The 24,124-nt window shown below is 34.7% G+C and overlaps 1 protein-coding gene across 1 annotated transcript in view; it reads right to left on the bottom strand.

Annotated features, from left to right (window-relative positions):
- The window catches only part of lrrn1 (leucine rich repeat neuronal 1), a 28,286-nt gene extending 7,526 nt beyond the window's left edge, over nucleotides 1–20,760 (bottom strand). The window contains exon 1 of the mRNA XM_007239278.4: nucleotides 20,432–20,760. The gene's annotated coding sequence lies outside the window, so the exon portion shown is untranslated. The remainder of the gene's footprint in view (nucleotides 1–20,431) is intronic.
- Between the last annotated feature and the right edge of the window lie 3,364 nt (nucleotides 20,761–24,124).

Genomic DNA, 24,124 nt, shown 5'->3' with positions numbered 1-24,124 from the left:
CCTGAGTAAATATAAAAAAGTACTTTTTAAATGATGATTTAACTTATTAAGGCAAAAAAAATCAATCCAAACCAACTTGGCCTTGTGTTAAAAGAAATGAATTAAATGTGATTCACTACATTTTTGGGAAATATGTTTTCAATTTCACTACGAGCCACAACCAGGACTGATTACTGCCAGACCTGTAGAATCAAGAAATCATTTAAAATAAAAAATAAAGCAGCTAAGAGATCTAAAAAAGCAACACATTATGCTGCAATCCATTATATTTTGACATTAGCAGATTTACTTAAATACTTTTTTATACAGTATATTACAATTTTTATACTATTACAACTACAGCTATGATTTTCAGTAATAATGTTCCTTATCAAACATGAAAGCTTTTTATGTAAAGCTTGAATAGAAATCCTCAGGATTTAGTGGTCTAAATGTCAGACAGACCATTGACAAAAATCCTGGCCTGAAGGTAATTTGTGATGCTGAAGAAGCTGGTCTAGTGAGAAGAGGAAGAGTAGAAACAGATAAAAGGGAAATATTTAAACAATAAAAAGTGCAAACACTTTTTTATGTTTAAGAAAAAAAAGGTGTAATGTAGGCACAAAAAAGTACAAGCAGGTACATCTGTTTGTGCATTAAAAAGCACATTTTCTTTTCTTCTATTGTCTATTGTTTTAATATGCATCCATAATATGAATCCACAAAACATTAAAAAAACATTCTAGATGAATAAATTCAAAAACAGATGAGAAAAGGCATGCGGTCCATGACCTGTTGCAATGACCCTATCCTAACATCTCTACTCGAATCATGCCAAATCAAACAGAAATCTGTCCACCGATTACCACCATAGTTAACCAATCACTAGCTACTGGCTATATTCCTGCAATCCTAAAAACTGGCTCCATTACACCTGTTTTAAAAAAGCCTGGCCTTGACGCTAATTTGCTAACTAACTACAGTTAGCCCATTTTGAATCTCCTCTTTCTGAGCAAAATACTTAAACATGTGGTTTTAGGAAGAATCACAGTACAGAAACGGCACTTGTCAGAGTCACCTGCTTCTAAACGCTGACTCTGGATGCCTAAGCATTCTCATTTTGCTTGATCTAACAGCTGCATTTGATACTGTGCATCACCAAACTATGCTGGAGCGCTTGCACAGCCTCATTGGTGTAACTGGTCCAGCACTGTCTCTTGGTTTCAGTCCTATCTGTGTAATAGACAACAGTAATTAAGAGTTAACAAGACACAGTCCACCTGTACCAGTCCTGTCTGTGGTGTTCTGCAAGGTTCTGTACTTAGACCACTTTTGTGTAGCACCTATTTGCTTCCACTTGGTTACATTATCGGACAGCGTGGACTGAGCTATCGCCTTTATGCAGACGACACCCAGATTTACATTTGCGCTAATTATTTTTTATCTTTTATTTTTGCACAAACAAAAAAAAAACAACAACATACACATACTGCAAATAGCTATAAAATACAGTGTAGGTAAAGGCAAAAAACCTAACATGGGCCTAAATAAAGCCTCTACCTTAATAATATATAAAAAAAAAATCTATTCTAATGATTGTAACAGAAGAATATCACATTCCAAATATATAACAAAAAAAAATAAATAGTGATCACAAAACATTAATCAAATGATCTTTTAAACATTGTTTATAATGTTTTACAGATGAACTTTTTTTTGCCAAATGGTTAAACTCATTCCACAGTTTTGTCCCGCTATATCTTATTCCATCCACTAGTGCTGGGCGATATGGGGAAAATTATATATCACGATATGGAATTTTTCACGATAACGATGTATGTCATGATATATCACATTTAAGTATGTTTCAGTTATTCTTCGAAAAATATAACAAAATATTATTATTGCTTATTATTATTGATGCAGCATTACCGAGTAGCATCACAGCGCATACATCAGCTCACAGATGCACTGTGCTACAGACATCACCCGGAGGGAGCAGGGCCAATTGCACCGGCAGCTTGATGGCAAAGCTGCATGAGCGGGGGTTCAAATTTTCGCTTTAGACCACTGGACCACTTGGCTCCCCTTAAATCTTTACTTAAAACACATCTTTTTAGGGAAGCTTATTGCTTTTAATACACTTTTACTTGGATACCTTATTCCTCATCATTTCTTTTTTTAATACTTGCACACGTCTTTTATTTGTTACGTGTAGGTGCTTGTATGCCTGCTTGTTCTTATGCACTGTACCTTCTGTCTATGGTTGTTTTTTTTAAGCACATTGGGTTCTCAGGAAAGGAAATAAAATATCATCAAGTCATTGATCATCTATCAGCCTGAAAAAGATTGATTTAGAAAACATATGACAGTCAGAAACCTTTCCAGGTGTGACCAGCTGATTGAAATTGCTCTAAAAGGGCATGGACAACTCATCCAGGAGGTCCCAAAAGAACCCAGAACAACATTTAACGATTTAAAGAACTGCAGGATATCACTTTTCTCAGTTAAGGTCAGTGTTAATGATTCAATAATAAGAAAGAGACTGGGGGAAAATCTGGGTCTCCATGGGAGAATTCCAAGATAAAAAAAAAAACAGACAAAAGTGGAACTTTTTGGAAGGTGTGTGTCCCGTTATATCTGACGTGAAACTATAAATTAACAGATAATTTCAGAAAAAGGACTGAATCATACTGAACGTAGTTAAACATGGTGGTGGTAGTGTGGTAGTATCATGGTCTGGGGCTGCTGGATAACTTAATAGCTGTAATAGATGGAAGCAGGGATTCTGCTGTTCACCAGAAAATCCTGAAGGATAATTAGAATTCGGCCATCTGTTTGTGACCTCAAGCTCAGGTGTACTTGGGTTCTGCAACAGGACAATGACCCAAAGCACACAAACAAGTGCACCTCTGAATGCCTTAAAAAAACCCTGCACACTTTTCCAGCTATTTGCTTTTGTTAATGTTGTATAACAAGCTCAACAAGGCAGATCAAATGGATCAGAGAACAAGGAGAAAAGAAAATATCAGTGTTTATGCGATTCAACTATTATATACGATATACTATGGGTGTAACACTGTGGAAAATACGGAAGAGACTGGAACAGCAGTTTAAAACTGCAAAAGTGGAGACAGATTCAGGTTTAATGGTCCGTTAGAAAGAAATATTGATTAAATCCAAACCAGTTAGTAGAATATACTGCTGTTGATTTACTGAGAGTTAAACGCTTTAGTTTCTTCTCTCCGTTAATTTGCCTCTAGTTTAAAGTAATTTGTGATGCTGAAGAAGCTGATCAAGAGAAAAGAGGAAGAGTAGAAACAGATAAAATGAAAATATTTAAACAATAAACAGTGCAAACACTTCTTATCTTTAAAGGTCTCATTCTATCGTTTTTCAATTCATTTTAAAATGTCTAGTTGTGAGCTGTTTTGTGGTGTTTCTGTATAGCCTTGCTTTAGTTCACTGGATTAGTGGTCTCTGAAGAAAGACAGGTTTTGGCTCTTGCTCATGAATATTCATAGATGCAAATACATATCTTCTGTTTGGCTAAGAGCACTGCAGCAGAAAACGCCTACCTGCTCCCTCCCTATTTGTCTACTGGCACAAAGGAAGTGACATCACAAGGACATTTTCTGCCCACATGGCAAGACCAAGAGTAAGTGCTCTAAAAATTTTCAACTTTTTTTTTCCAAATATGTTTTTGTCCAAGTTGTGTGTGTCACTCAGTGAACTCAACCCTGTTACTCATATTGTAAGACTAATAATGAGTAGAGTCAAAATTTACTTTATATACTTATATAACCATGTTTGTCCTTGATCTTGTATACATAGCTACATTTTACAGTTAGCATCTGTTCCTGGGGTAAACCACAACTTAGCCTAGATTTGCAACCCTGTTACTCGCAACCCTGTTACTGTAAATTACCAAATATATTGCATATTCTAATTTAAAAAACTGCTTTGATACCTGAGCTTGACGAATCAAACTTTTTGATAGTCTATTACCTGTATTTAATAAATATATGACTAAAAATGATTAAATTGAAGATCAAATTTTCAGAAGTGACCATCTCTGAAATGTACCAAAATCCTGGAATGTCCATTGTGTCTATTTTGTGTTTATTTATTTCTTTTTGTGTTTGCAATGTGGAAATGTATGTTATGAATAAAAAATAAATGAATAATTAAACCAATTGGTCATTTATTATTTGGTGAAATTTGTTATTTTATAAAATCTCTTATTTTATGTTTTATCCGATTACTCGATTAATTGAATCGATTTTTTAGTAGAGTGCTCGATTACTAAAATAATCGATAGCTGCAGCCCTAAAATACAGCATGCATAAAAACTCAGAGAGACCTATAACATTTCACAAAGAACAATAAAAAAGTGGATTTTAGCGGAAAGAGACTTTTAAGCAAAAAAAAAAGTGTAATATAGGCACAAAAACGTACGAGCAGATACATCTGTTCTGCTGCATGAAAAAGCACTTATTCTGTTCTTCTATTGTCTCATTTCTTAATATGCATCCATAACAAAACATAAAGAAATTTGCTGGCTAAATACAAAAATGCCATAAAGTCAAACGCTGAGGATAAAGAGTGCATCTTCAGCAGGCTGTCTTGTCTTGTCCTACATTTCTGAGGCTACAGGAACTCTGCAGGGATATTTTGATCTTCTGAATGAAAGCATGCAGGGAGAAAACATGCCTCCATTTCAGGCTAAAGACTCAGAAATAGCCGTGGCGTTATCGCGTCTTAAACAGAGCGAGCACCTGAATGGTGAGCAGGGCATCTGCTGGCCCATATGGAGCTAACGCTGACTCAATCACACGAGCAGCACGAGCGCTAAAGCTGGAGGCCTGGAGGATTTAAAGCGTCGCATTTTAAGAAGCGCTGCATTTTAGGAAATAAACAACCGTGTTTTACAGAGTTCAGGCTGCAGATGTTACTTAAAAATGGAAAAGAATGAAAATAATTTGAATAAATCTATTTTTATTTAACCCTTCTATTATGTTCATTTGTCAGCACTTTTTGTTGGGGGCAGAAACAGAAATATATTTGAAGTCACGGGCCACAGACTCTATAATAAAACAAATAATGAAATATACCACTTTAATTAATACATTTTTCCTGATTATTTCATTTACACACCATTTTACTTGACTAATTCTCTTTATTTTTGACAGTGTTGTGTAAACTAAGATTTTTCAAATTGATGTTTAATTTCATGATGTCTCTTAATATTAAACTCCTTAATTACGACAACTTTTAGACTCTTTGCCCTGTTTTTCTGCGCTAGAAATGCGCACCCTCTCCGCTTTTAGACTCTTTGGCCCGTTTTTGCGCTAGAAATGCGCACCCTCTCCGCTTTTAGACTCTTTGGCCCATTTTTGCGCTAGAAATGCGCACCCTCTCCGCTTTTAGACTCTTTGGCCCGTTTTTTTGCGCTAGAAATGCGCACTCTCTCCGCTTTTAGACTCTTTGGCCCGTTTTTTTGCGCTAGAAATGCGCACCCTCTCCGCTTTTAGACTCTTTGGCCCATTTTTGCGCTAGAAATGCGCACCCTCTCCGCTTTTAGACTCTTTGGCCCGTTTTTTTGCGCTAGAAATGCGCACTCTCTCCGCTTTTAGACTCTTTGGCCCATTTTTCTGCGCTACAAATTCGCACACTCTCCGCTTTTAGACTCTTTGGCCTGTTTTTTGCGCTAGAAATGCGCACTCTCTCCGCTTTTAGACTCTTTGGCCCGTTTTTCTGCGCTAGAAATGCGCACTCTCTCCGCTTTTAGACTCTTTGGCCCATTTTTCTGCGCTACAAATTCGCACACTCTCCGCTTTTAGACTCTTTGGCCTGTTTTTTGCGCTAGAAATGCGCACTCTCTCCGCTTTTAGACTCTTTGGCCCGTTTTTCTGCGCTATAAATGCGCACACTCTCAAAGTGTTTCTGTATAGCTTTAATATTGTCTTTAATATTAAGTTTATAATATGAAAAAAAAAGAAATAAAACACATTAAATGAGAAGCGGTGTGTCCAAACTTTTGACTGGTAATGTATATTTACTGAAAGAGGGTTTGAGATTCAATAAACAAAATACAGCTCTGGCAATAAAATAAGAGAGCACTTAAAAATGATGAGTTTCTTTGATTTTACCAAATTAAAAAGCTCTGGAATATAATCAAGAGGAAGATGGATGATCACAAACCATCAAACCACCAAACTGAACTGCTTGAATTTTTGCAGCAGGAGTAAAGCAGCATAAAGTTATCCAAAAGCAGTGTGTAAGACTGGTGGAGGAGAACATGATGCCAAGATGCATGAAAACTATGATAAAAACCAGGATTATTCCACCAAATATTGATTTCTGAACTCTTAAAACTTTATGAATATGAACTTGTTTTCTTTGCATTATTTGAGGTCTGAAAGCTCTGTATCTTTTTTGTTATTTCAGTCATTTCTCATTTTCTGTAAATAAATGCTTTAAATGAGAATATTTTTATTTGGAATTTGGGAGAAATGTTGTCTGTAGTTTATAGAATAAAACAACAATGTTCATTTTACTCAAATATATACCTATAAATATCAAAATCAGAGAAACTGATTCAGAAACTGAAGTGCTCTCTGAATTTTTTCCAGAGCTGTATTTTGCAATATATAAAATTGTTAAAATCACATTTTAGGGAAACTATAAAAACAGAGTAAAAGAAATCCAATGTTATCCAGTCAGAACAGTGGGATCTAACCATAGAGTACAACACAAATCTTTACTCTTTACATCGAAACTAATAATTAAAAAAAAAAAAAAAAAATGTGTTTAAAAATCACTGCAGTATTGCAACAAATAATATTGCAATACTTCAATATATTGATTTTTTATAACACCCTAGTCATGATAGTTTTTTTGGGAACATCTTTTACTTTTACTGGCTACAGTTATTTGAGGAATTGTGGTAAAATGAGGATTTGTTGAGTATATGACAGAAAAAGTCAACAAATCATGTAAATAATTTAATAATACGTTCTGATTTCCTTTTTTCTGCATGTTTTTATTTATTTTATTTTTTTTTACAATTTTAATTATGTATTGTATTTCTAAATACATTATTTAAAAACAAAAACAAAAAAATGCAAATAAATAGCAATTGTGCCTTAAGATTAACTGTGTCTCTCCTATAATTTGTGTTAAAAAAATAAAATAAACATAATAATTAATCTAACAGAAATACAGTAAAACCTTACTTTTGACATCTTTACTCACGCCAGAGGAACAGAAATTATGGAATACACTACCAAACTCTTTAAGAGTTGCCGATTAAGTGGAGTCTTTTAAAAAACGTTTAACCCCTTAACGCCTGAATTAATGTAGCTGTATATGAAAAAATGTTTCATGTGTGTTTTACCTTTAAGTAGATAGTAAATATTGTTGAGATTATTAATTTAATTATTAACTTTTGCACAAAAATAAATAGAAATGTTGGTATGTTGCAAATTTGCAACAACAGGCAATATGGTCTATTTGGGGTAAATTTGGTATGTTGCAAATTTGCTACAGCAGACATAATGGTCCATACTAAGATAACAATAACAGAGTAATATAACAGTGAAAAATCTATGTTTTATTTATGCACCCAACAGCAGGCATTCAATAATAAATAACACCAATTACTGTCACCAACACAATATACACAAATATTACAGGAAACATTTCATTAATTTGAATTCTAGATTCATTTGAATTGTAAATTGTCAAAGGTTCCTAGGTCCGTGGCGAATATGCACTAACAGGCATTGGGGGAATGCAGGCGCTATCTTGGCAGGTTGATTGAGTCAAACGGTTAGTCGCATATTTGCAACAACAGGCGTTAAGGGGTTAAAGACTTATCTTTTTAAGCAGGCTTTTGGATAATGTATCAGGTTCACGGTCTTGTATTGTATAATGGTCTATTATATTATATGTTTTGTTGTGTTAGTCTATTTTAGATTGTGTATTATGGATTATTTTGTGAAGCACTGTGAGTTTTGTCTGTGAATGGTGCTATATAAATACATTTTACTTACTTACTTACTTACAGATCAACCCCGTGCTGTTTTTTATTTTTGTCTAAAGCTTTATTAAATATCCTTTCGCTCAAACTGTTTATGATTGAAAATAAAATATTCTAAATATTATTCAGAGCACATCAACAGACCCAGTTATTCTCACATGGCATCATATGTCACACTCACTCATATTGAGGTTAATCTCAGATTCAGCTCTTGATTTTAGTATTTAACACAGCGGGGGCTCAAAACCCTCAGATAAGACGGATCAAATCATCCCGAGATCATAAATTAATATAACGCCATGTGATGTTAACAAAAATCTTAAAGTGCAATTATTATTAAGCTTTAATTTCAGATGTGGGTTAGAGATTAAGACTCCAGGACAGATAGTTTCTGTTTTAAAGAGCTGTTCGTTTATTCAGCTTCAACAGTCATAATTTTGCATAATTTTTTATTTCCACTTGGGTCTCAACTGCCCCTATAAACTTTCCAAACTGCAAAAAATCTATCGGTTTCCTAAAAAATAGAGTGAATTAGCCGAAAGAGTTTGGTGTCCAAATCATTTGCTTCTATCAGCTATTTAGATAAAGCTCCTCCCTTATTGTGACATCACAATCAGGAAACCTGCATAGAACCACCCTGGCTCCACTCCTCACCTATGTCAACCCCCACCAGAGCCCCGCCCACTAGATCAAGAAACATTTGAAGAAATATTTCCATTTGGGTCTGTTGGTTGAGAACCGTTTTAGCCAGCATTAGACTTCTTCTGAGGAAGGGATCTGTAACTACTGTTCTTGGCAAGTCAATGGCAGATGACTGAGATGTAAGTTAACTTACTAATAATGAGTTATATGCTTTTATGCCAAAAGTGCAAAGGTGCTTAATGTTTGAAGTAATATTGTATGTACAGTTTAATAAAAATAGTTTTTATACTATGTAGATTTCTTAGTTTTTTTTATTTAAAAAAATAAATTATTTTTAACTTGTTCATGTACTGTATTTCTTTTATAAAAATGTTTTACAAGCCCTTATCAGACTAAATCAGTGTGATATTAGGCCTGACTGGACTTTCATCTCTGTTTTGTAGGCAGGTTTTGACTTTGGATTCTCCACCCTTATTGTGACATCACAATAATTAACACAGATTAAATCAGTGTGTTTTGTGTTTTTGTGGGCAGGTTTTGACTTTGGATGCATCTTGTCACCTGTCAACCCCCACCAGAGCCCCGCCCACTAGATCAGTTGAAGAAATGTCATTGCGGTCTGCTGTTTGAGAACCTCGGTCAGTACACAGCAGGATTAGACAGCAGACTTTGTCTGAAGGAGGGATCTGTACTTATTGTCTGTGGCAAATATTGGATGTTCAGTTAATAACAGCCTTTATATTGTGTATATTTTCTTTACATTTTAAATAGGGGCTTTAACACGTGCATGTACTGTATTACTTTTATACAAAAAAAAAGTTTTACACGCCCTTATCAGACAAAATAAGTGTGTTTTTGGGGTTTTTGTAGGCAGGCTTTGACTGATGTTGGGGGGAAAAAGTGGGGTCGGTTGGCATTTAATAAAAAATTAAGTCTAATTCTAAAATTAAAACACATTGCTTCTTTCCTAATTGAAGAAAAAAAGAAAAGGATGTTGTCTCTTTGACTTTTGATTTTGCATCTTTATATTTCTATCCAATATCAGTGAGGATGAGATTGAAAACATCCATGCACCAAAAAGGTTCATACTGGAGCAGTTCTTCTATGGCACTCCTCCAGAGAACCCTCTCCAGCACTTAATTTTTAAGAGCTTTCAGAAGCTTAACTCCAAAAGGCATAACTCATCACAGCACTACGTATCATCTAAACCCAGAGAGATCACCTAAAGGATGGGTCTGAACAGTCTATAAGAGGGGTGTCCAAACTTTTTTGTTGGGGGCCAGAAGGAGAAATATATTTGAAGTCACGGGCCACAGACTCTGTAATAAAACAAATAATGAAATATACCACTTTAAATAATACATTTTCCTGATTACTTTCATTTACACACCATTTTACTTGACTTACTATCTTTATCTTTGACAGTGTTGTGTAAACTAAGATTTTTCAAATTGATGTTTCATTTCATGATGTCTCTTAATATTAAACTCCTTAATAAAGGCAACTTTTAGACTCATTTGCCCTTTTTCTGCGCTAGAAATGCGCACTCTCTCCGCTTTTAGACTCTTTGGCCTGTTTTTCTGCGCTAGACATGCGCACTCTCTCTGCTTTTAGACTCTTTGGCCCGTTTTTCTGCGCTAGACATGCGCACTCTCTCTGCTTTTAGACTCTTTGGCCCATTTTTCTGCGCTAGACATGCGCACTCTCTCTGCTTTTAGACTCTTTGGCCCGTTTTTCTGCGCTAAAAACGCGCACCCTCTCCGCTTTTAGAATCTTTGGCCTTTTTTTTTGCACTAGAAATGCGCACTCTCTCCGCTTTTAGACTCTTTGGCCCGTTTCTGAAACCTAGCGTTCAAACTTTAAATCTCATATTATAAAAACCTGCTTAACAGCGAGCCAACTTTCATTCTATTTCTAAAATACCTTGGTTTGGACACCCCTGGTCTATAATGATGGTCAATAAATATCCGAAGGGTTAAGAGTCCTCGTCTTCCAGTTTCAGAGCAAATTAATTGTTATTTACGCCAATCAAGCTTGATTATCTCAGTCCTCTGGATACCAGACCAGGGCTGTCTGCTGGCCAGTCCATCCTCCTTTACATCCTTCCGCCTTAAATCATAAATGACAGCCATGAAATTCAGCTGGCGCCATTATAAACATCTGGCATTTCAGAGTGAGACGCAGCGCTGTCCCCTGCAGGAAGTGTGGACTTCCATCTTATGGTCCTGTCTGACTCAGACGTCAGATTAAATATGGTTTATGAACACGGTGGACAAATAAACGCTCAATTCATCTGGTGACTCTAAGATTTTGTTTTATTTAGAGGCCCTAAATTGAGCACTAAACCAATACAAGTCTACAGTGATGATACTGCTTCAGTTCAAAATGTGAAACTCATGTATTATATAGATGTATTACACACAGAGTGATCTATTTTAAGCATTTATTTATTTTATTATTGATGATTATGAAGCTTACAGCCAATGAAAACCTGCACATCCCAGTGTGGTAAAGTTAAATCTACAAGAAACCCATTGAGAGAAAAACACCTAAAAAAAGTGATAAAATCTCCTTCCCCAACCAATATTATTTACCTTTAGAGCTTCAAACATATTTATATGATGTTTCAAACCAAATAATATCAGTAAATAAAGACTCAAAAGTGTCCACAGAAAAAGTGTGAAACTACCTGCTTTACTCAAACTAAAGCTAGGTATGGTGTGCGCACTACTTTATATAGTTTTTATTTTACTTGCACATTTGTACTAAGTAGCTATTTTGCACTAAACATTTTTAAATGTTTGTATATATTGTAGTTTTCTTTGTGTGTCCTGATTAAAATACTGAAAGGTATAATCTGCTCTGAGTGTCAGGTTTTTAGTATCTACATGTATCCTAGAGGTGTGATTATTGATTATCAAGAAAAATAAAAATAACTCCGCCCGATGCAGTTTCTCCATGTATTTTATCAAAGTAATAATTAATAAGTCATGTAATGAACTCAAATCATCAATATTTTTATGCTTTTAACTCATAAACACTCTAGTCTTATTATTTTTGAAAAGATTAGATCTTAGGTGTGAATATATTTAAAGTCTATACATTCAAAAATAAGTTAAAAAAAAAACAGGTGCTTGGTAAAATTTTGATCAAAACATGATCAGTTCCAGGAAAATCTAACAATCCTGCTTCCTTTTACATTTTAAATGATTATATTTTTGAGCAGCCGTATGTCTTCTGGAGTAAAAGAGATCAGGGCATGTGTCTGTCTGATATAATTACTGTGTTATCAGACCTGAAAGAGGAACTGACTGATAAAAACGGAGAACAAACACACCAAAACAGCCTACAGTTGAAATGGTTAAACATTTAACACCTTTTTAACTCTCATTTTTATTTGATTAACTCCCTAAATTGTTACGCTAACACTGAAAATAGATTTTTTTTTATTAGAAGAAGATATTATTCTCAACTCTTATATTATATTATAATATAAGATATACCAATACCAAAAATATACCAACTCAGAACATTTGGGACCAACAATTCCATCTGCAGTGATTTTACATAACTCATATCTACTGTCTACTGTACCATAGAGACCCAACTATTGTCTACTGCACCTATTAAAGACCCACACTATAAAACAAGTGAGACAGGCGAGAGGATACAGCTCAATTCACCTCACTGATAGTGTTCCTGTATAGTGTTCCCTCTCACTCAGCTCTTCCTGCACTCATCAGTCACCAAACTACAATACCTAGGTCGCACCACACTTGGACTACAACGTCTCATCCGATCACATGACTCTGCACACGCCCTACCAGGAAGTAATCATTGTAATTAGCCTCACCTTAGTTCACTCTCTCCCAGCCGAGTATTCTTTGGTTTATCAGACGCCAGACGTGACATGCATGCATATATACAAACTGCAAACTATTAAGAGTGAATACAGTAAATAGCAAATAAAATAGACTGTTTTTATCGATATTATCTCAAGTGTGTGGTATGATGTGGCACATCCCTAGTAGAGATAAACATATTGGAACTAAAACCTGCTTCTTTTCAAGCAAACAACTGTAGAAAATTGTAAGAATTTCTGTAAGAACTGATTCTAATTATCTTTAAAAAAAGAAAAATCACTGAACATCCAAATTCCTTCACACTTTCCAGAGAAAAGCAGCGTGAGAAGTTCATGAAGTTCATGTTACTGGATTTCTATCCAAGATTAAAGAAGGTCTGTTCAGAGCTGATATATCCAAAGTTCTCAGCATTGATCTAAGACTCATCAATTACATGTGATTTATAAACTGGATTGAATGGTAAAGATAATGCACTTTTTGATGGTGATTATTGGAGCTGACATTTAACAATACGATATTGATTGTGGATCATATGGAGGCCTGCAGGGACACATGGTTGGAGGTGGATTGGGAGGTTGGGGGAGATTTTAAGTGTGTGAAGAGAATCGTTAAACAGGCAAAACCCAAAGGGACCCTGAATATCCAAAACAGGAGGTTTTCCAATATTATCCAAGATCCAAGATTTCTGCAGCACATCTGAAGATCTGAGAAGTTTCTCTTTAGGCTCTCTGGAGGCTTTAAATACTGAACATTATGAGATTTTATATCAGCTCAGGCTGTGGATGATAGAAACTGAATAGTAAAATGAGGTGGAATGAAGTGGAACGTACTGTATATCACTATCAAAAGAAAAGTGAAAGGTATTCTCATTTATTACTCTGTAGCTAAAAGTATAGATACTAAGGTTTAAAATACTTCTGTAGAAGTTGTAGAAGTGTCAACTCAAGCTTTTTACTCTTTAAGTAAAAGTGTAAAGGTCTTGGTTTTAAAAACTACTTAAAGTATAAAAGTTAAAATGTTTTTTAAAAAGTGGGAAACATGCCATTAAAAATAATAGCTTAGGCCGTCAATGGAAATGGGAAGTGAATAACATTTATGTAGTCACACATAAATTCATCTTGACACCACAAAAATACACTCTGTATTTTTTTTTATCATTCTAAAATGTAAATATGTCTTTTAAGAGATTGAATCTTCATTTGTCTTTGCTATTTTTAGTACATTTTTCCATTTTCCCATCCAAAATGTTTTTGTCTTTTTTATGTTTTGCACATTGATTGTTGGATTTGAGTTGTTGAAACATTTGTACAGACAATTAAGCAATTGCTCTGAACTCTAATTCACACACTAAAGACTCCAACTCCCAGCGTGCACCTCCACCAGATCTTCCACGACGCGACGAGTGTTCAAACTCTCCAAGCTTCTGATTGCTCACACCTGGGCTTGTTAGTATAAATACCCCTCTGTTTCAGTTCCTCCTTGCTGGGTATTGAATCTAGTTTATTAGCTATTTTACTAACAAAAGAGCTAAAAACAAAACAAGGTCTGTAACACAGTGGCAAAAAAAACAAAACACAAAAGAAATGCAGGGTAGGAGAGCTAAGGATATAGGTATAATACTCGGCAAAGGGGAATGGAAACAGAGGGGTATTTATACAAAGAGAGACAGGAAATGACAATTGGAACAATCAGGTGAGCCAGAATGCCTAAGCGTTACGTGATCAGGCTTGTCCGGGAGGTTAGAGACTGGTGCATTCTGGGAAATACAGTCTTTAGCGCGAGAACTAGAGTCCAAAACAGACAGCTATTTGGAAATTCTAAAGTAATTTTCTTTCAAATAATTATTAATTGACACTAATAAAAACATATATCAACAATTAATTCATGATAATAACAACATTTTTTAAACTAATGTTTAAATTCATTTAATTCATTTTTAGCAGTTAATTTACTTTCATTCTTAAGCATAAAAATTTAGTCATGTTTATTTATGTATTAACAAAGTATCGTACGCAATTATATCGCCAATATTTGTGAATATCATGACCGATATTACACCCTGAACTCGCTGTTTTTAGCAAAAGAAAAATTCCCAGTTCTGGATCATTGACTTCTGCTACAAATCGGATAAAATTCTTGTATTTTTTAATATCTCAGTTAGGGGTGTGCCATATCATATTTTATTTTATTTTTATTTTAATTCGGTGTTTTGTCATAGCATGAAAATATTAATAAAAATATGTTTATAAAGTCTTCCCATAATACCCTAGTAAAAAAACTATAGTGAATTACATTACATTAAACTTGCTTACTTCATAGCAGTCTATTTATTTAAAATACACTATAATGCACTTTTGAAAAAGTATGATCAAATTTAACTTTTTAAACGTTTGATGAAAGCATACTTTTAATGTACTTTTAATATATTTTAGTGAATACACCAATCTGTTAGTATATTTACAGCATTCCTAGACATTTTGCAATATGTTTTAAGTATATATATATATATATATATATATATATATATATATATATATATATATATATATATATATATATATTTTTTTTTTTTTTTTTTTTTTTTTTTTTTTTTTTTTCACCAGGCTAGGAATAATAAGAATAAGAAGATGAGAGCATATTAATTTTTCTAAACCTGTATTTTAAATTCTGGATCATTTCCACAGCAGAACAATAGTACTGCAGCCTCAGCTCTTTTTATAAAAGCTCTTTTTTCTTGGATCTTAATTTAGTTACAGTAAATACAGCAGAGTCTCGAACCCCCCGGACCCCACTGAGTCTCTCCCCCCCTCGCCTGCTGTCAGAGTTACAGATTCTTTAACCAGATTATTACTGAAACAGCTGCCCGGCCTGTTCCCTCCTCATTCCCTCCCTATTCCCTCCTTATCTTCACAACTCACACAAAACACCCGCGTTTCCCCCTCTGTTTTTAGAAAGAGGGGCTGGAAAAAGAAAAGAAATCCTCCCCTCCTCGCTGGGTTTTGTAATGCATTTAGTATTTCCGTATGAATCAGTCTGATGAATATAAACACACACTGTTTACTGTTGTGTTGATGTGCTTTTATCTTATCCAGTTCACTCACCTAATGAAAATCTACAAAACTCACAATTTTTGCCCAAATTTAGCCTTTTTTTGGAGAATATCTTGATTTTTTCCACCACATTTCACTTTAATCTTCCTTCACTAAGGCTCTGACTGTTTAAATGTTTTGACTATCTTGTCTAAATGGATGTTAATATTACTAGAAAAATATTTAATAAAGATGTAATAGTTATACACATACAATCCCCACATTCCTGTAGCTATTTAATACCAGAAAAAGTGAGAGATTTAATCTCTACTGGTATATAAGAATCTATAAGAAATGCACTAAATATGCTGCCTTTTAGTTCTGTGGTAATTCTTTTGTTGTAACAACATTTTGTGTTTTGTAACACTGGTATTATTTTATACTAAATCAGCGTCTTGGTAAGTTAAAATTTAAGCAATTTTTATATTTTTTGTTTTATTAGTCAATGTTTTCTTTCATATCACCAAGAATATATTTATTGAAAAAATACCCTCAAATTATATAAGTATATATTGTTGTACAGAAATAAATAATATAATATTAAAAGTCCTCTGAAGTAAACTATGACAATGATGAGTCAAAAACAAAATATCTACACACATAAAATAAACCAAAAATAACAAACACTAAGCAAATACTATTAAATATTAACAAATAAAAAATGTAGAGTTATTTTAAAGAGCAATAATAAAAAATACCCTAAAATATTGTGATATTATATTAGGGCCATATCACACACTCCTACACTTTAAGAACTTAATACTGCAACAAAATAAACATGAACACTTTTTAGTATAAATGTAACTGTTTCATACATGCAGTAGAAACAAACAAACAAAAAAAAAGATAAATATTTGTATATTTTGTAACGGAAAAGACTTTTCCAAAAATATATCAGTTTGTATAAAATAATATTAATAACAATAGAATAATAAAATGTAAAAACAAAAATCTACCACAAAACTAAAGTACAGCATATTCAGTGAATATCGCTATAATCTTTTTTTTTTATCTTGTAAAAAAATGTGATATTATTTTGTGTTTTATAAATTGGCACAATGCTAGAAGAGAGAAACATATTGGAAATAAAACTCTACCTCTTTTCACGATCCCTCACTTAAAGATTTACAAAACACTCACTTCTTGCCTTAATTCTGCCTTTTTTCGAGGATATCTCGCTTCTTCACCCACATTTCACTTTCATCTTCCTTCATTGAGGCTTTGTCTGTTTAAATGTTTGAGGATTTGGTCTAAATGGATGTTAATATTACCAGAAAAGGACGTAATAAAGATGTAATCTGTTTAATTCTCCTCTGTACTTTCCAGTGTACGCTCTCCTATTGTCTGAATTCTTGATGAGTTGCGTTTATTGACCACTTAACAGACTCAACAATAAATGTTCCTAATGGCTCTTGGCTGAGATCAGTTCTATAAAAAACAGGGAGATTCATTAAACTTTAAAAGGCTTTTTCTCATTGCAAAGCTCTGAGAAGCTCTTTCCAACTTAAAACAAACAACTATGCTACAAATAGTGATAATACTTTACCGTATCAGTACATTAACTAATTCCTTTTTAATGGCATGAATTATATTTTTTGGTAGAAAAAAATACCTTTAGATTTTTTTCTTTGGGAACTATTTTTCAGATCTTTTTTTTATTTTGATAGCAAGTTGACTATCTGAATCACCACTGCTTTATCATGATAGTGATCTACATAATGTTGCAGAAAGGCAATAAATGAAAAAATAATAATAATAAAACTTGTTTTAGTAAGTTTACAACCAGAATGTAAGACTATTGTCATGGACTGAGGCAGACGAGATGAACATAAATGCGAGTTTTAACTTTAATTAATTAAAACTACAGCAAATAAACACAGAAACAAAAAAAACGAGTAAATGCAAAACAAATAGACAAGATTAAGCTAATTAAACGGACAAGACTAAAGATAACAAAACTTAGAGAACAAGAAACAAAAGAACTGAGAAAAGACTGACCACAAAAAAGAAGGAACACCTGGGCAAGGAAACGAGGGGGCGGGGCTACAAACAAGACACAAGGGGACCACACTAAGGCTAGGGTTCGGCTATAGAGATAGGACAATAAAACAGGCCAAGTCAGGACAAAAACAGAAGGAAGGGAAAAGGAAACACACGACATACAAAAGCTAGAAATGTATCAAATATAATACCAATATAAACAGCCAAATATACTTATTTACATATTCTTGCATATGTTTATTTATTAACCACATGTCCACCTCATTGTACTGGATGTAGATATTCCTTGTAACATTATATTAAAAAAATAAATCACATTATATTAAAGTACTAAATCCCTAAGATATGATATGGCACACCCCTAATGTACTGTACATGATGAATGTAAAGTTGATTTATATTATATTAAATGCTGGAGTAAAATACTGCTTCTGTTTATTTAACCTGTCATTCTTTAGTGTTTCTACATTCATCTGATGCCAGTGGTACAGAAAGCTCACTCAGACTTTATACATACAGCTCTGGAAAAAAATAAAGTGATCACTTCAGTTTCTGAATCAGTTTCTCTGATTTTGCTATTTATATGTTTATGTTTGAGTAAAATGAACATTGTTGTTTTATTCTATAAACTACAGACAACATTTCTCCCAAATTACAAATAGAAACAGTCATTCCAGCTGGCATTTCAACGTTAAATTAACATTGATGTTATGGTTGAATTAACGTTAAATTTGTTTTTGTTTTTAAAAAGTGAATCAACATTGATATGGCAACGTTGTTTTAACAATAAACGTACATCACTGCAGTAAATCTACAGAGTATAATGAAAGTTACCCACCATCACCACTACCAATCTGATTACTGAACATCTGATCTCAAAAACACTAAAAATATTAGAACATGAACATGGCGTTACATTAAAAAGCAAATTACTGCAAATAGAAGCAAAACACTTTTTCATTTCCCCATCCAACTGTTTTTAGAAATGATATGGTGATAAAATGTTATAAAATGTGATAAAAAGGCAGAAGTTTGAGGACATTATGTTGATTCAACGTTAAAATGTCAACGTTTGCACAACCATTTAACATTAAACGTTGATTCCACGTTCAATGACTGAAGGCATAACTTTAGTCATATTTCAAACACATTTCAATGCTGAAGGTCGGTTGTGTGCCAGCTGGGCATTTACAGCATTTATTTGCATGAAATGAGAAATGGCTGAAATAACAAAAAAAAGATGCAGAGCTTTCAGACCTCAAATAATGCAAAGAAAACAAGTTCATGTTTATAAAGTTTTAAGAGTTCAGAAATCAATATTTGGTGGACTAACCCTGTTTTTTAATCACAGTTTTCATGCATCTTGGCATCATGTTCTCCTCCACCAGCCTTACACACAGCTTTTGGATAACTTTATGCCACTCAGTTTGGTTTGATGGCTTATGATCATCCATCATCATCTTGATTTATATTCCAGAGGTTTTCAATTTGGTAAAATCCAAGAATCTACAATGCTACCAGTTTGGTACCAACACAATGGAATTATGGAATCTCGTTGGGTCCTGAGGGCAAACAGAATGATCTCTCATAGGATCAGTTCTCTCACACAGGCTTTCATATAGCTGTTTTCCATACACAGTCATTAACTATGGCTCACAATGCCAGCTTCTCGTGCCCATCCTCCATCCTCACAACTTCTGCTGGCTCTGCAGACGCAACAGCTGCAAGCAGGGGAGGCGTCTCTCCACAGGACAATACAAGAAGCTGCCCCCCCTCCCCATAACTCATTATGCATCCTTCCCTTTCACTTAAACACGCCTTCCCGTGTTCATTGTCTGCGCCTTTTCTCTTCTCTTTCTTGCGAAGTTCTCGCATCTAGCCAGACATCTGCTGGGGTGCCATCACATTTGCATGCAAATCACATTGGATTTTTTCTTTTTTTTCGTTTTGCGTTTTAATCCAGAACGCAGTCGCGCGCACGATTGACAGCTCTAGCGTGCAGATCAAAGTTTGCAATTGCCGCAACTCTCACTGCGGGATTGTGCAGTTTGTGTTTGCTTTGTGCAAAACCTTAAAATCTCGATGTAGATAAAGAAAAAGATGAAGATAAACTAAATATTTAGAACACGGTAGGTTTGTTGATGATAAATGATGGTGAGAGGGTGGGTTTAAATATATATATAGCTATAATACTATATATTTATATATACACATATTGTTTTTAGAAGCTGCTTGATTATTATTATTTATTTCTTAGATTGTTTTTAAGAACTCAAGTGTGCAGCAGTAGCGCCGGATCGCAGCAAATCTCTTCATTGTGCAAAGTGTTCTGGTTTTGCTGGTTTTGCCCTTGAACATCTGTAGTGCAACAGCAGATGCGCCCTTGCAGTGCAAGCGCAGTAAACAGCGCGCGCCTGTACCATCCTGATGAACGCCCGCCCGCGTGGCCAACCTAGACTAGACCTCTGCACAGCAAAAAAGATCTTCAGCGGTTTTAAAGCTATAATAATGATTGAACGATTGAAAACTTGATGCGGAGTGATTTGCTCTTATTGCTGTTGATCAACAACCTTATTTTTTAATAATCATTTGTTATCCTAATGCAATTGTTAACAAGCTGCAATCTAGTAAGCCTCGGTTGCTTGGCATGGTAGACTAGTTGTTAAGGTGGGCTGTGCTAAAAAGCCCATACTCAAGCCCATGCCCATGCTTTTAACACAACCCATGCACGCGCTCGCTGCATGTATGCATGCATTTGCATGGTTCTCAAAATAATTAAATCTCAAAATAAAGCACGAATAAAATCTGTGTACCTCTTTGGCTTGCAATTGTCGGGCGTCCTTCTTTCCTCGTGCTTCTGGTGCACCTGCTTCCAGTCTCAAGCAAGCAAGCAAAATGTCAAATACAGGCAATGGAAATCCACAAATTAACCAACGTCTTGTAGCGTTGAATCACAGCGCTCCCAAGCTCCGTACGACCTGTATACCGTGTAAATCTCTGCACGAGGACGCTGTTAAGATCCCCATGGTCCGCTTTGGAGAAGATAAGGACTGGGGGGGCTTTGAACGCTGTGCTGCTGCTTCTGCTTCTGCTGCCGCTGCGTCGCCAAGGAAAATGTGATGACAGCACCTGACGCTACCCAGGCGCGTTATTTGTTTTTTAATCCCACCTGTTTTCAGCCTAAACCCTTCTGTGCCAGGAGCATCCAATCCCTGCGCAGGAGATGGGACTCCAGTGGCCAATCCTGGCGCGGTAAACAGGACACCAGCGGAGCATGGACGCCAGCAGCTGGTTTCATCCAATCACAGGGCAGGAAATGATCCATCCATAGCCAATCCCCTTCCACAATGGTATCTGTCTGCAGAGCCGCAGATATACACCAGCAGATTCAGGCCGGTGGTATTCTGCGCATGCGTTGACACTTGCTTCTGTTTTCTTAGCGATTGTTATACTGGTGACACTTTTAATTAATAGTTTTAGGCGGTATTCCGGTCATTACATACCATAACTATATTCACCTCAAATATGCAATACATCTGTACATATCATATTATAACTTTGGTGCAATATTTTATATTTATAATGAGTCTATGCCAATAAAAGGTATAACGTTCTCTCTTTTTTTACACAAATTTTCTATTTATCTTTTTATTTATTGTAAATCCACAGACACATATTTTTGTGTGATTAATATGTGCGATAGATAAATGATTGATTTATCTTATCACATGAATAAAAACGAATTAAACTGAGCATAATGTAAAACACTGGGCTAAAACAAACACAAATAGAAACGAACACATGTACATGGTAAATAGCGCACACAAGATTGTATAGTATACCTAATGGGTTATTTGTAGACATCCCAAAATTGGACATGAATAAAACAGAGGAACTAAATACCTTAATTGGATATAATAATTATTATGAGGACAAAATATCACTCATATTGAGCACTGGTTTTAATAATACATGGGATTTATGTGAACACTTACAACATACGCAGACTTAAACTGAGTATAATAACTTTATTAAGATAATAAAATAGTATGAAGCCCTATGGAGCCCCTAAGATGACATTATGTAAAAAAAATTAGGCATTGGGAATGAGATCCTAAGGCATTGGAACAAGATAATTAAGGTGTGGGAATGTGATACTAATGCGTGGGCACGACTTATTAAGGCATGAGAACGAATTAATTAAATCTAGCCGGAGAATAATAAAGCTTGCTTTTCTGTAAATTAATGCCCATCAAGAAACTAAATATTACATCAAAGCTCATTTAATCCAAGAATAATCTTTAGTAAAAAATGGAGAGTAAATTGATTTCTTTTTTATTTTAATCTCTAAATAAAGTATGATAATATTTTAGAGTCTGCAGTGATACATAGAATAATCCTAAGTAAAAGAAACTTAATTCTTATACTAAAAGCTGATTGGCTCAGAGGCAGACAGTATGCAGACCTGTTTACTTTCCTTACACAGTTATTTTGAGCACAACTCCTGAGAGCTGAGAGCTTTTTTTAGCAAAAAGGACATTTTATCCACACCTTAATGGCTTTGATTTAATTAACTCATTCCCACGCCTTAATAAGTCATGACCACGCCTTAATGACCTCATTGCCACGCCTTAATTATCTCAGTATCTTGTTCCTACGCATTAGTATCTCAATCTCATGCATTAATATTTCATTCCCACGCATTAGAATCTCGTCCCCACACCTTAATATATATATTTTTACATGATGTCACTTTAGGGGCTCCGTAAAATAGTGATAATATGAACAGCAACAAACTAAAACATACAAAAATCATGTCTTATATTAACTAACAACAGAAATCAACATAATAAGCAGCAGAAATCTAAATATAAAAGTAATTAACGTTCTTATATGATATCTTATATGTTGGACTGAAACATGCGTTACAATCGTTGGCTTGTCTTACTGCGCATGCGCAGCAGAATACCACTTGCCTGAATCTGCTGGCGTATATCTGCGGCTCTGCAGACAGACCCTTCCAGCCAATCGTGGCGCAGGAGGCGGGGCATGTCTGAAAACGGGTGGGGGTTAAAAAAAGAACGCGTGCAGACGAGTCAGCTGATTCCTGCCCAGGCGATTGGTCGCTGGCTGGTGGTTGTCGTGTCGCCGGAGCCCAAGCAGGGCACCATCTGTTCGAGGTTCACTCCAAACAAAGTATGATCCAAACAAAGGTGGCAGTGGGGGTGGATGAGAGGGTGGAGGGGGTGGTTGGGTGGGTACGCGGGGATGGGTTGGGGGGTATAATAACGCAGGTCGAGGGGAGGGGGTATAATAACGCAGGGTGTGGAGGATGGAGGATAAAAACGCAAAGAAAACGATGCTCTCCTGTAGTGACAGCTGAGAGACTCAGACTCCTCCACGAGGCTTTCCCCCTCCTTTTTCTCCTCATCCTCCTCTTCTCTTCTTTTCTTGGTCTGGTGATGGAAGAGAACAGACTCCTGGTGTCCCAGTACCCACTGCTCTACTACAGCAATCTGTTATTTGCTACCTTGCTGTTAAAAATTAGTTGTGTTGTCTATGCTTATAAATACAAAAAATACAAAACTTAAAGCAGCAGTCTTTAAGATTTTATCATTTATATTAAAAGCATATTTATGGAAGCACAATTCCACCAATTGGAAAATATAAGGTTCTAAATAAATAATGCTAATTCATAATTAAGTGATGCTAAGTCATAAATATAAGATGCTAAGTGATAATTATGAAACAGAAAGTCATAATTATGAGATGCCAAGTCATAATTAAAAGACACAAAGTCATTATTTTAAGATTCTAAATCATATTTTTGAGATACTAAGTGTGAAATACTAATTTTAATAATAATTTTATGAAATACTAAGTCATATTTATGAGATACTAAGTCATAATTATGAAATATTAGGTCATAATTAAGACATGCTAAGTCCTAATTATGAGATGCTAAGTCATAAATATAAAATGCTAATTCGTAATTGTGAGATACTTAGTCATAATTTTGAGATTATAAGTCGTATTTTTGAGATACTATGTGATAATTGTGAGATACTAATACATAATTGTGATATGTGAAGCCATACTTATGAAATACAAAGTCATTATTTTGAGATGCTAAGTCATAATTATGAGATACTAAGTCCTAATTATGTAATGCTAAGTCATAAATATGAGATGATAAGTAATAATTATGAGATACATATGAGATGCTGTCATGATGCTGTCATATCTATGATATACTAAGTCTTAATTGTGAGATGCTAAGTCATAATTATGAGATACTAACTCTTTATTTTGAGATCCTAAGTTATAATTATGAGATACTAAGTCATACATATGAGATGCCTAGTCATAATTATGAGATGCAAAGTCATAAATATGAGATACAACGTCATAAATATGATATACTATGTCATAATTAAGAGACACAAAGTCATTATTTTAAGATTCTAAGTGATAATTATGAGACAATAGGTCATATTTATTAGATG

This window comes from Astyanax mexicanus, chromosome 5, assembly GCF_023375975.1.
Source record: "Astyanax mexicanus isolate ESR-SI-001 chromosome 5, AstMex3_surface, whole genome shotgun sequence".
Classification (NCBI taxonomy): domain Eukaryota; kingdom Metazoa; phylum Chordata; class Actinopteri; order Characiformes; family Acestrorhamphidae; genus Astyanax; species Astyanax mexicanus.
This window is presented reverse-complemented; position numbering and strand designations above follow the sequence as displayed.